Source organism: Augochlora pura, chromosome 5, assembly GCF_028453695.1.
Source record: "Augochlora pura isolate Apur16 chromosome 5, APUR_v2.2.1, whole genome shotgun sequence".
In the NCBI taxonomy this organism is placed as follows: domain Eukaryota; kingdom Metazoa; phylum Arthropoda; class Insecta; order Hymenoptera; family Halictidae; genus Augochlora; species Augochlora pura.
Window position 1 is genome coordinate 3012988 of NC_135776.1, and position 12135 is coordinate 3025122.

A 12135-nucleotide genomic window follows, 5' to 3' on the forward strand; every position below is an offset into this window, starting at 1 on the left:
GCCGCATCGAGTTTCTCGCAGCGGTCCGCGGATTCCGCGTCCCCGCAGCCCGGCCGCCGCTCTTCCGCGGTCCAAAACAACTTTCCGTTTCTAGGAGCCGGTCCCTTTTTAGCGGCCCCGACACTTCCCCCAACTTTTTCCACCGTCGAACAACCCCCCGCGAACTGGAATCCGTCTTCGTTTCGGACGCTGTAGAATTACTCCGAGAATTCGCGGCGACCGACGCCGCTGTCAGCGCCAGTTTTCCGCGGAAATTTTCGGCGGAGATTTCCGGCGCCATTGTCCTCGACTTAGGCAAATTGCTGGCGGCAGAATCGAGACGCCGCGACTGCCGCGCGTTGCTGCGGAACACTCGAACACGTTGTTCAAACATTTTCCTTCTAGTTTCGAGGAAAATTAAAAGACGTTTTTTAAAGTATAATAACTTTTTTCCAAGTGGACTAAATTACTTGAATTTTGCTTAAATATTAATAGATAGGTTCCTTATATAGAGAAATATTTTTGCTTAATTTTTCTACTGTTTTTAGTAGCCGAAATAATTAATTATTCGTCGTTGAGGACTGTCGTGCGAGAATTTATCTGAAGATATTATTCGATTAAAAATGTTCTGTCGAACGAAACATTTATTTGTGCAGGGATTAATTCCGAGCAAGAATTATACAATGCGGTGTTTTCAGCGTCGTTCATCGATTAATTCCTTCCCCCGTTAATTTCACAATTAACTTTTATTTAAACAGCGGCAGGGAAGTTTGTTCCTTTTGAATCGATCGATCGTTGACGCGCAACTAAATAATCTTCCTCCGACCGAAGCGCACGGTTCAAAAATTACGTGAAAAAAACAGTAACCGCCGACAGGTATCTGCATCGTTGCCGGAATAATTTCGCAACGTCTATCCGAGTAATTTTGCAATAACCGTTCGAATAATTTGCCGATCTAATAATTAATTCGAACAAACACGTCGGACGCATTGCCGCGAATATGACTGCATCGCGGATAAAACATTTAAAAATACCTGTTTCTTTTTTTTGCGTAATTTTCCAAGCGCTCGTTTCGTCCGACGGGAAGACTACGGTTAACGAATAATTGTTGGCCGAATAATAATATCCGATAAATATTTATCCGATTTCGCGGAACGCCGGACTCCGTCGTCGAGTTTTGCGATCGACGTATCAACGATGCGATAGAAAAAAATGAAAAAACAGCGTTGGCCAAGTGAAATGTAGGGTTTCTCCGCTGACGTAATTGCGGCGAGTCCGCGTGGCCTAGAAATCGGCCGGCCGCGAAAGGGAAAACGCCGCGGAAACGTAAGCCGCGCCGCCGTTCGGTATTATTTCGGGTACAGGGGTGGCGCGCACTCGTTCCGTCGCGATCCAGACAAAAGCCGAGGCTTACCCTGGCCCGTAGACGGCGCCGGCGGAGAGGGGGGGGGGGAAGGTATGGTTGTACGCCGGCTGGTTAACAGCGCGCATTGTGCCCGCCGAGAAAGGGGGATCAGGTGTCAAAAGCCACCTGAACCAACGATGCATCGTATCTCGTTATTATCTATTATGCGGGCCCCGACCTCTCTCACTCTCTCTCTCTCTCTCTCTCGCAGTTTTATCGCGCGCGGCGCGCCTCTCCGCTCTGCTTCTTCCGAGAGCCGTCTCGCGGAGGGATGATCACGCGCCGGCCCTCGAACGCGGACATATTGTTTCCGTTCATTGATCGCGGCGATAACAAATTGTCTCCGACCGGTTCGCCTGGATTTACACGTTCTGGCGGTGGCCTTTGTTGCAAAAATATATAAATTTTATTGCAAAAATATATAAATTTTATTGCAAATATATAAAAATTTTATTGCAAAAATATATAAATTTTATAGAAAGATAAACAATATATTTCTGTATCTGTATCATCGTAGATACAATTAGAAATAAATTAACTGCGAAGGAAGGTAAATGTGAACTGGACCCCAGAAGAATGAACCAAAGAGAGAAACGTCCAGGTAGCTAACAGCGAGACGAAACTTGACCAAGGAGTAGCAACGGGAAGCTAGTTGTCTAGGGATTTTTTTCCTACATAATTCTTCTAGGTACTGTCCGGCGAAAGCCCAAGATGACCCAGAAGAAGTCGCCCACTCCAGCACGGTGTTGTACGCAACATAAAACGCGGAGAGAGAGAAAGAGAGAGAGAGAGAGAGAGAGAGAGAGTGTGCTACCAGACAGGATTATTGTTCTACTTCTTGCCGGCGTGGACGTCACGACGGGAAAGCCCTAGGTGGCTCGAGGATTAAACCTAACCGAGAGGAAAGCTGTCCAGACGCGCGGCTTTCTTTCCTACGTATTTCTTTGGCGTTTGTTGCCGGGCACCCTGGGCGCTGTCCACTACAGGACATCATTATTAACAACGAGGAATGAGAGAAGCGATTTTTCTGCCTTTAGAATTTTAGTTCTCCTCAACTGGGATGTGTAATATAGATAATATGTACAATGTAGAATCATATGTATTTTATATATTTTATATATTTTATATATTTTATATATTTTATATAATTTATGTGATGGGTTCTTCAGGTGATTTCAAGTAATTTTTTCCTTAGCGAAAATGCAATCCATGGCTTCGTTTATGAGTTATTAAGGAAAAAGTCTGACCAATGAGAGAGGCGGTCGCGTAGCACGAGGTGGCTGAGTCTAAGACTAGAAGACGCCCAGTACTACTTATTGGCTCGACAGCTTCACGCCAGTCGAGCTCGTCTTTCATTGGTTGGCGTTTTTTGTTAATAACTCGTTAACGATGCATCGGGGAAAAATTTTGTAAAGGAAAGAGTTACTTCGAATGATCTCGGGAAGCCTTCGAATGTATAATAATATATTTATATATTACTATATTGATTTATATTTATATATTGCTATATTGATCTATATTGATATATTGCTATATTTATCAATATTGATATATTGCTATATTGATCTATATTGATATATTGCTATATTGATCTATATTAATATATTGCTATATTAATCTACATTAATGTATTGCTATATCCCTATATCGACATCAATGCACAGATACGCTAACAAATCCGCTAAAAAATGTCCATCGCTCACGGGTTAATTCCGATCGGCGAGAGTTCGCCGTCGGAGCCGCGGGGCAAGAGTTCACCTGTCCAGGTGATTCTCATTGGTTTATCGAGCCGTCCCTAACGAACGCGGCGGGGGGGATATATCCTTTCGTCACCCCTAAATAACGAGCGGACGCATTGTTCGAGGCGCGGTATCTAACGGCGTTGCGGAGGAGGAACCTCGTAAAAACGGTCGCGCGTTCATGCATATGCAAGCGTCGCAAATTTATGCGGACGTTCGCGTCCGTGCCCGTATCTCTATTCAGATTCCGACTGTATCTTTTATTTTCCGTTCAGCGGCGGGGCGAGAGAGGGTGGGAGGGCTAAACGAATCGCGAGGTAACGAGCGGCGAAATACGGGGGACGAGACGCTCGATAAGAGCGCGCGAGAGCAAACGTGATGAAAAACCGCGGGAAGAAACGGACCGCGGGACAACCCTATGGCCTATGGGGTTTAATATTATATTCCACCTATGGGGTTTTATATTATATTCCACCTATGGGCTTGAATGTTATATTCCGTCTATGGGGTTAATATTCCTCCCCCGTTCGAGTTGTACGGCGCGATGCTCGTTTCTTCGATCGAACACGGTTACTGTGTGCAGCTATAGGCGTTTCTTACCTTGCGACCACAGTGCTCCAGAGAGACGTCTTGGGATCTGAAACACCAAGAAACAACGGTTAGTTTGGCGATAGGGGAGGGTGGAGAGGCCACGGGCCAACGGCGTCGGGAACTTTTGCAATTTACAGCCCGGAAAATTCCCGTAAGGGCGATCGCGTGACCGAAACCGGCGGCGACCACGGGGTCGTCGCGACCAACCAGCCGCGAACGGCGAACATCTACCACATTGGTCGAATCCACTCGCGAAAATCCTTCGGGACTTGTAAGAATTGCCGCGATTATTATCACGAATTATGCTGTGAATTGCACCAGATTTTACTATGTATGTGCTATTTGTGCCAGATAAATTATGGCGTTAAAGTGTTAAATGTTCTTTAAGAACAATATTTATGCATCTGTAGTACGAGTAGAATTTTTTGGTAACGTCACATTTATTTTATAATTTTTTATCAGACAGTCAGATTTAATAGGATGATTTTAATAGAGGATTTAATATGGAGGAAATTGTTTTAATAGGTTATGGTCAAGGGCTGTGCTTTAGGTTGGTAATTAATTTTATCTTTTATATTTATTTATCGAGTAATTATTTATTTGTCAACGAATGGAATATTACTATTATGTAAGAGAATACTATAGGAATTATATCACAGATTTATATCACAAGGATATACATATAATTATACCGTATATAATTATAAAAAATTATATTATATTAGCCAAGAGGGAGGATAGATTCCAAGAGGGGTGGAACTACATTAAAATAAACAAAAAGGTAAATAAAACTAAATAAAAAAATATCCCACTTCCTGTTCAATAAATATAAACTAAATCATCCCCAACAACAACCCAAAATCACAGATTCATCCCTAACAAATGCCCAACTAGCTCCACCGTCCTCCTAAAAACCTTCTCCTCCATAGAACGCATACTCCCGTGAAAAATTCATCCGCCTGTCGCGATCGGATTCAATTAGAGACATCAGTGTCCCAGAAACTCTCAGCTTCTCGAAAGCACGGCTCGATAGAGAGCAGCGAAATCCACGAGCGAGCGTATGCACATAAGTTCCGGAGAACATCGGCCGGGTATTTTTCTTGAGGAGAACGCGACACTGTGATCAGCGAGTCCGTGTGCCGTCGTAAAGCGAGAGAGAGAGAGAGAGAGAGAGAGAGCGAGAGAGAGGAGAGGAGAGAGTCGGCATAAGTGGGTTCGCGGGATTTGCATGTCAAACGTCAGGCTGAAAATTTCAGCAGCTTAATTCCTTTTCTCTTCCTTCTTTTCCGAGTACCCTCCTCCCCACCCCCTCTACACCCTCCCCCCGCGCGAGATATCTTCCAGCCGGGGGGTGAACGAGTTTCTCGCCGCCGCGGAGGTTGTCCCGATTTTACGAGGATTGGCGGAGGACGGGGGGTTGCAGCGCGCGGACGGGACGCGACTCTTTCGTTAACTCGGGGTAGTCGTTCACAGGGGGTGAGGCGAGGAGGAGGGGAGGGGGGACGGAACGGCCGGTGTTATCCCGCGCGACCACATAAATTATCCACTCGAACTCGCCCGGTTGCGTTCCCTAGGAAATTGGGTTGGTTGACGTTAATGCGATGTTCGTGGCACAACCGGCGGCCCGGCAGAGTTCCGTCGCAGAGACGCGCGCTTCCGGCAAGAGGACCGCCCGAACCATAAATTGCTAAACAGCCACCGGCGCGCGCGCGCGCGCGAGCGCTTTAAACAACCCGGCCGGGGGGGGGGGCCGGCCCCCCTCGCGCGATGCGTCGCGGGTCCTCTCTCTTAAATAATCATTATGATCCATTCAACGGCGGCCTTTTCCGCGACGCCGCGCCCACTGTCAGCCACCCCTTTCTGTAACCCAACGCCTCTGCAACCCTCCTTGCAACCCCCTGCAACTCTCCACCCCCCTGAAACTCACCCCTAATTACAGTATCACGATGCTACGGGTCCTAACGAATCTGCTCCGTTTTTAAACAGACGGAATGATCATTGTTATACTTATAAAATGGTACAGTCTTCCATTTTCTTCGGGGTCAAGGCAATTTCCATGGAGCAGAGTTTGCTCATTCTGTCAGAGATGGTTTCGTAAAATCGGAGACTTTAGGACACGTTGTTCAGTCATGAATTGTATCATTTTCTTCAGAGTTAAGGCGATTGGAGATTTGTCAGTTACTATGATTTTTTCGGAGAAAAGAAAGTTGATCTTTTTATAGAAAAAGAATTTCGGAATTTTATTAAACGATAATTACTAATTTCATTCCCGTCAAACGAAACACCGTCGTGCTGTCCTCGTCTCGTCCCCCATTTGTCCCAGCTCTATGAAACATCGCCGGAGAGATTCGCGGTGTCCGACCGATCTCCGCCGTCGATGTTAACGCAACGGGGGCTAAAAAAATCGAGCGGTTCGATCGACGCTGGGTCTCGGCGGATCCGGGCGGCCGGAATAAAATACCTATAAATACAAATCTATTTGCGTGAAACGGCGCGGGTTATATATACACGCGTGCCGCGATCGATAGTTTCCGTAGAGTTTAATATAAATGTCATGCTAGTATTTTCCGCTCGCGCGAGTGCGACCCGTGAGAGGGGGAGGGAGGTCGGGCGGACGGTCGGAGCAACGCTTGCGCGAGAGGAGGAGGGAGAACGGTGTGTGGAGAGAAAGAGAGAAGAAAGAACGGGAGATGGAGAGAGAAAGAGAAAGAGAGAGAGAGAGAGAGCGAGAATGAGATAGAGAAAATCAGAAAGAGAGAGATAGAGAGAGAGAGAAAGAGAAAGAGAAAGAGAGAAATATAGAGAGAGAAAGAGAAATATATAGAGAGAAAGAGAGAGATATATAGAGAGAAAGAGAAAGAGAGAAATATAGAGAAAGAGAAAGAGAGAAATATAGAGAGAAAAAGAGAGAAATACAGGGAGAAAAAGAAAAATATATAGAGAGAAGAAGAGAGATATATAGAGAGAAAAAGAAAGACATATAGACAGAAGAAGAGAGACATATGGAGAGAAAGGGAAATACAGAGAAATACAGAGAGAGGAAGAGAGAGAGCGCTCGACCTCGCAGGAACGAGTACAGCAAAGCACGGCACGGTCTGTCGTGCGCCGAATAAATACGAGTACCGCCGATATCCGCCAATAAAATAGGACGTCCCATAAATCTACATAAAGCTGTAATGATCGAGAGAACCGAACGGTAACGCGATCCGAGCCGAACGCCCGGCCGTATTAAACTTTAACCGAGCGGCCACCCCCTGCTGCCGCCTCTCTTAGGCGAGAGCGCCGCGTCGTTAAAGCATTAGGCAAACATCCGCGGCGTTAATTTAGCAAAGTGGGAATCTCGCGTCCTTCCCGATGCGACTCCTGCCAACCACCAATCCGGCTGTAAGCCCCGGGAGAGAGTCCCATTAAAAATAAACAGATTTCTCGAGCTCTCTCTCTCTCTCTCTTTCACTCTTTCTCTCTTCGACGTCATTAATCCACCCTCGACGACTCTCTCTCTCTCCCTCTCTCGCCAAATCCGTGAGAAACCGCGCGCCGAGGGACGCTCGTTTGCATCTCCACCTCATCCGACACCCTCGCCCCCCCTTCTCTTCTTCCTCTTTGATTTTTACGCCGTCCCCCCCCAGCCCAACCCATGCGAACGGTACGAGGTAAGCAGAACAGAGGCCACCCCACCCACTGGCCTATTAACAGATAAACGATAACTCGGCAATACTTCAATATACCAAGCAAGGAACCCTTTAAAATACTCAATATCCTTGCATTTTCTCAATTTTCCAAAAATTATAAAATACCCAATATCCTTGCATTTTCTCAATTTTCCAAAAATTATAAACCGACAGATAAAGAGCCCTTCAAAACTATCAACCCTTCCATTCTCCCAATTTTCCAAAAATTATAAACTACCAGATGAAAAAGAAAATTTGCATAAAGATCCTACCATGACCGTCTAACATTTCTAGGACAACGTTCGTTCCACTGAAACAATGAATAACGTAGAGAAAAAAATGAAGAACCGTGTCGCAGAACAGCCAGCATTTCCCGGCGTCTTAAAAGCCGGGACATTTTTCTCGGGGAGACAAGACACACCGCGCTGCCGCGTTTCTCGAGTCGATCGTGCGGGCGATTCGATCGATTCCGAGAGACAAGTGTTTTCCCCCCCTCGTTTCCCGGGGTCTTGGCGAATTCAATGCGCGGCCGGCGTGTCTCCGAGACAGCCGTGTCTCCGCGTAATAAAAACGTACGACAATCGCGGGAGCCGTTCCGCGACGCGAGAACAATTAAATCCAGCTCGACACGGGCAGGCCACGACGTTTTCGAAAGTCGCTCCACGAGGCACCCGAGGACGCTCCGCCTCCGAGATACTTTCCCCGCGGCGTCGACGAACGATTAGATTTCCAGAGTTTTCCAGGGTCTGGAAAAACGTGTTGCTTCCAGCCAGAGAGAGGAGAGAGAGAGAGAGAGACGAGTCTATCGGCTTCGACGACTTTCCGCGAGATTTTAGAATTATCCTCCGGGGACGTGAATAGCTGCAATGGGGATTTTCGTACGCTGTGAACGTTCAATTATTTTTTTATATACCAGGAAATGTGCGTATTAATGTAAGATATTTTTTTTCAATTTGTTTCTTGTCTTAAATTTTTATGAAAAATATATTTTTGAGAATTATATTTCGACGATTTGATTTAATGGCATTAGCCCCTAAACTTGTTAATATTTGAATTGTTGTAACTTCGTGTAAAAAAATCGTACGATGTTCTATTTATGCTCATTTTGAAGCTTGAAGTTTCTACTTTCATACCATTGTATTGAAAAATTTTTCCAAGACCTGGCACTGCTGCAGAACAGAGCAGGAAGCTGACCATGTTCATCTCTCGAAATCGTACAAATTCAGAGGCAATCATAATTTATTAATATTTTTATAACTTTGCATAAAAAAATCGCACGCCACTTTTTTCACGCTCCTTTTAAAGAGCAAAGTCTCTACTTTAACACACGCTAATTTATTCTTATTTAAAATATTATAGAGAGCGGAGACAAAATTTTTCTAACATCATAAACCAGAGTAAAAATCCACCCCCGCACGAAAGCCGTCGAAATTGTATAAATCGCCGCATAATTCAGCGTCGCTCAAACACACTAGCCTCTGTATTCCCAACGTAGGATCGATCCCTCCGTTCGACACCGATCTATCCTACATATATCAGCGAGAAATCGTTTCGCAGGGACGGCGGCGGCCCCGGGGTAACTCGTCGTTGAAAGATTCGCGTCGCTCGCGGAATCGAATGACCGATCACCGGAAATGCCTGCGATTCTTCTTTCCTCGACGAACAGGGGGGGATGGCGCGCGGTGGGCGACAGACAGAGGAGGAGGGGTGGGGGAAGATCGAAGTTGCTCGGACAGACGGGAAGAGGAATGGAGTCATCGGCGGAGGAAGTTTCCACGGAATCATTGGAATTTCGATGGAGACGAAACTTCGGCCGAGCCATTTGGAAGTCAAATTTTATCGCGATCCGCCCGCCCACGCTTCTCCCGGCGTTCTCGCCGAGGGAAGGGGTAGAGGGAGGAAGAGGGAATCGGGGGTGGGTGGGGAAAAAAGGCGGAGAAATAAAGTTGGAAGTCTCGGGCGGGTGAAAGCGGAGATGTAAAACGTCTCTCAGACGGCGTCGTCGGACGCGGAGAGAACGATAGAGAGCGAGAGAGCGAGAGAGAGAGAGAGAGAGAGAGGAGAGACAGAGGCGAACTCAATTTTCGGATCGCGCGCGGCATCGGCGCATCGATCGCGGGTAAATCGTTTCCGGATCCACGCGGGAAAAAACTGACGAGAACCCCCGCTACCCCCCCCGCCCAAACACAACAGCCCCCCCCCCCCCCCCCCCCCCCCCCCGTCGTCGACGAACCTGTCCGAAAATTCGACAACCGTTTCGCCGTTGACAAGCGACTCTTTTTCCCGCCTTGTGCCGCCCGCGATTTTTCCCCGGGCGAATTCAATTTTCCACGGGGGTGTCGTGACCCGACCTGTCGCACGGCAAATTGCCCGCGAGCGCGGTTAAATTTACAGGAAATCGGTGAGTTTAGTTAAATTTGGACGGTTCTCCTTATCGCTGCCATATCGCTGGCTTGAGGACGCGATAAGGAGAGAAAGAAGCGTCGCGGGTTCGTCGATGAGATTTTTCTGATTAAAATGAATCCGGACACGACGTGTGAATTTATCGGAGAGCTGGTTATTATAGCGAGTCGGCGTGTTTATAGTGCTCGAGGGACTGTAAATTGGTTGATATTGTTAAGTAGATTGCGGATGATTTTTATGGCGGTATTGGAACATTGTTGCGGAGACGATAACGTTTGGATGATTGGATTACAGTAATTCGAGTGATCGAGAGGCTGCGGCGAAATTGTCGATATTTGAACAGCTGTAACTTCGCGGAAAAAAATCGTAGGACCTTTTACTTATGCTTATTTTAAAGGGCGAAGTGTCTACTTTAACACCCTTGAACTGGATATTTTTTTAGAGATCTTATACTATTTTATAACTCAGGGGGAAGCTAACCGTGTTCGCCTTCTTTAAAAATTCTATAATTTAAATCGGCTTGTAATTATTGTAGGTAATCTTTGAATAGCTGTAACTTCGTGTAAAAAAATCGTAGGACCTTTTACTTATGCTCATTTTAAAGGGTGAAGTGTCTACTTTAACAACCTTCTAGTGGATATTTTTTTACCGATCTTATACTATTTTAAAACTCAGGGGGAAGCTAACCCTTACAATTTCCAAAATTTAAATATTCTGTAATTATGAATTTAAAACATCCATAATTACCAAAAACAACTGTTTCAATCCAAATTCAACAATACACCACCTAAAATGATTCCCCTAAAATTAACGAACAACAAAATGTTCCAAGAGTTCCGCGAAACGATGCAGCAACCCTTCAACAGACGAAATTCCACGATGATACCGTTCGAATCGTCGCGCGGTTCAAATAAAAGCTGTTACGCGAAGTACACCGGCAACCAGAAGAGGGGAGGGGGCGGCGGAGTATTGCAAGCTTTCGGGAATTTCGCGGCACTTATTGTCGGCGCGGTTTCGGGTACCGTAATCTTTGGCCTCCGAGTTCCGCGGTTCCCTTCCTTCTCTCTCTCTCTCTCTCTCTCTCTCTCTCTCTCTCGTGCTCTCTTCGTTTCACCACCCCCTCGGTTGCCAGCGACCTGTTTGTCGATCGTCGGGGAGTAGGAACACCGGCGCGCATTCTGCACCAAGAAACCGCGCGCTGACGTGCAACGTAATTTCCTAGGTGCCTTTCGCGCCCCCAGCATACGGAAACACGGAACAGACAACAATGAAACTCCGGACCGACGACACGTTCGTGCTGTTCGTCCTTCTTCCTCGAAAACCGGAGTGAGGTGGTGGGAAAAAGGCGGATGGAAATTGGAGAGAGAGCGAGACAGAGAGAGAGCGAGAGAGGTTGAGAGAGGTTGAGAGAGATGTAGAGAGATATAGAGAGAGCGAGAGAGGTTGAGAGAGATGTAGAGAGATATAGAGAGAGCGAGAGAGGTTGAGAGAGAGGTAGAATAGTGAGAGAGGTTGAGAGAGATGTAGAGAGATATAGAGAGAGCGAGAGAGGTTGAGAGAGAGGTACAATAGTGAGAGAGGTTGAGAGAGTGGTAGGGAAGCAAGAGAGGCACAGAGAGAGGTGGGAGAGCAAGAGAGGCTGATAGAGATATAGACAGAACGAGAAAGGCTGAGAGAGAGGTAGGAGAGCAAGAGAGGCTGAGAGAAATTCCGAGGGAGCAAGAGAGAGAGGCTAAGAAAGGGACAGAGGGAGCAAGAGAGGCTAAAAGAGAAAAAGTGAGAAAGACACTGAGAGAAAAACAGAGAGAGCAATAGAGGCTAATAGAGATACATAGCGAGAGCAAGAGAAAGAATAAGAAAAACAGAAAGAGCTAGGGAGATGCTAAGAAAGGCACAGAAAACGGAAAGCTAAGAGTCAGAGAAAGAAAGCAAGACTGACAGAAATAAAGATTGAGAAAGTAGCTAAAAGATACAAAAAAAGAGAGAGGCAAGAAAAGAAAAAGGTGCGCTAAGAGACCGAGAATGAAATAGAGAGCTGGAGAGAAGTTAAGATATACTAAGATAGAGAAAGAGAGCGAGAGAGAGGAAGGGGGAGCGAGAGGGGGGTGGGGTGGTGTCTTCCGGCATCGAAGAAGTGGAAATTACGTCAAAGACGCGATTGTGCGTTCGCCATTGTATCGAGTGTTCGGGGCCGGGGTGGGAACAGAAATAAACCAGGGCGACGATCAAGTTCGCGCATTGAATTCCGCCCCCGTCCTGGAATTAGTGTTCTCGCGGCGATGCGCGCGACAGGGCCGGGACGAATTAAAGTTGCACCCGCGGCTGCGGAAAATTGGAAACTCGAGGC

At 46.6% G+C, this 12135-nt stretch overlaps 1 long non-coding RNA gene across 1 annotated transcript in view; it reads right to left on the bottom strand.

Moving 5' to 3' along the window:
• Positions 1–3721: 3721 nt before the first annotated feature.
• LOC144470085 (uncharacterized) overlaps positions 3722–12135 on the bottom strand; it is a 146061-nt gene continuing 137647 nt past the window's right edge. Inside the window, exon 3 of the long non-coding RNA XR_013494072.1 lies at positions 3722–3760. This is a non-coding gene — a long non-coding RNA (uncharacterized LOC144470085). The remainder of the gene's footprint in view (positions 3761–12135) is intronic.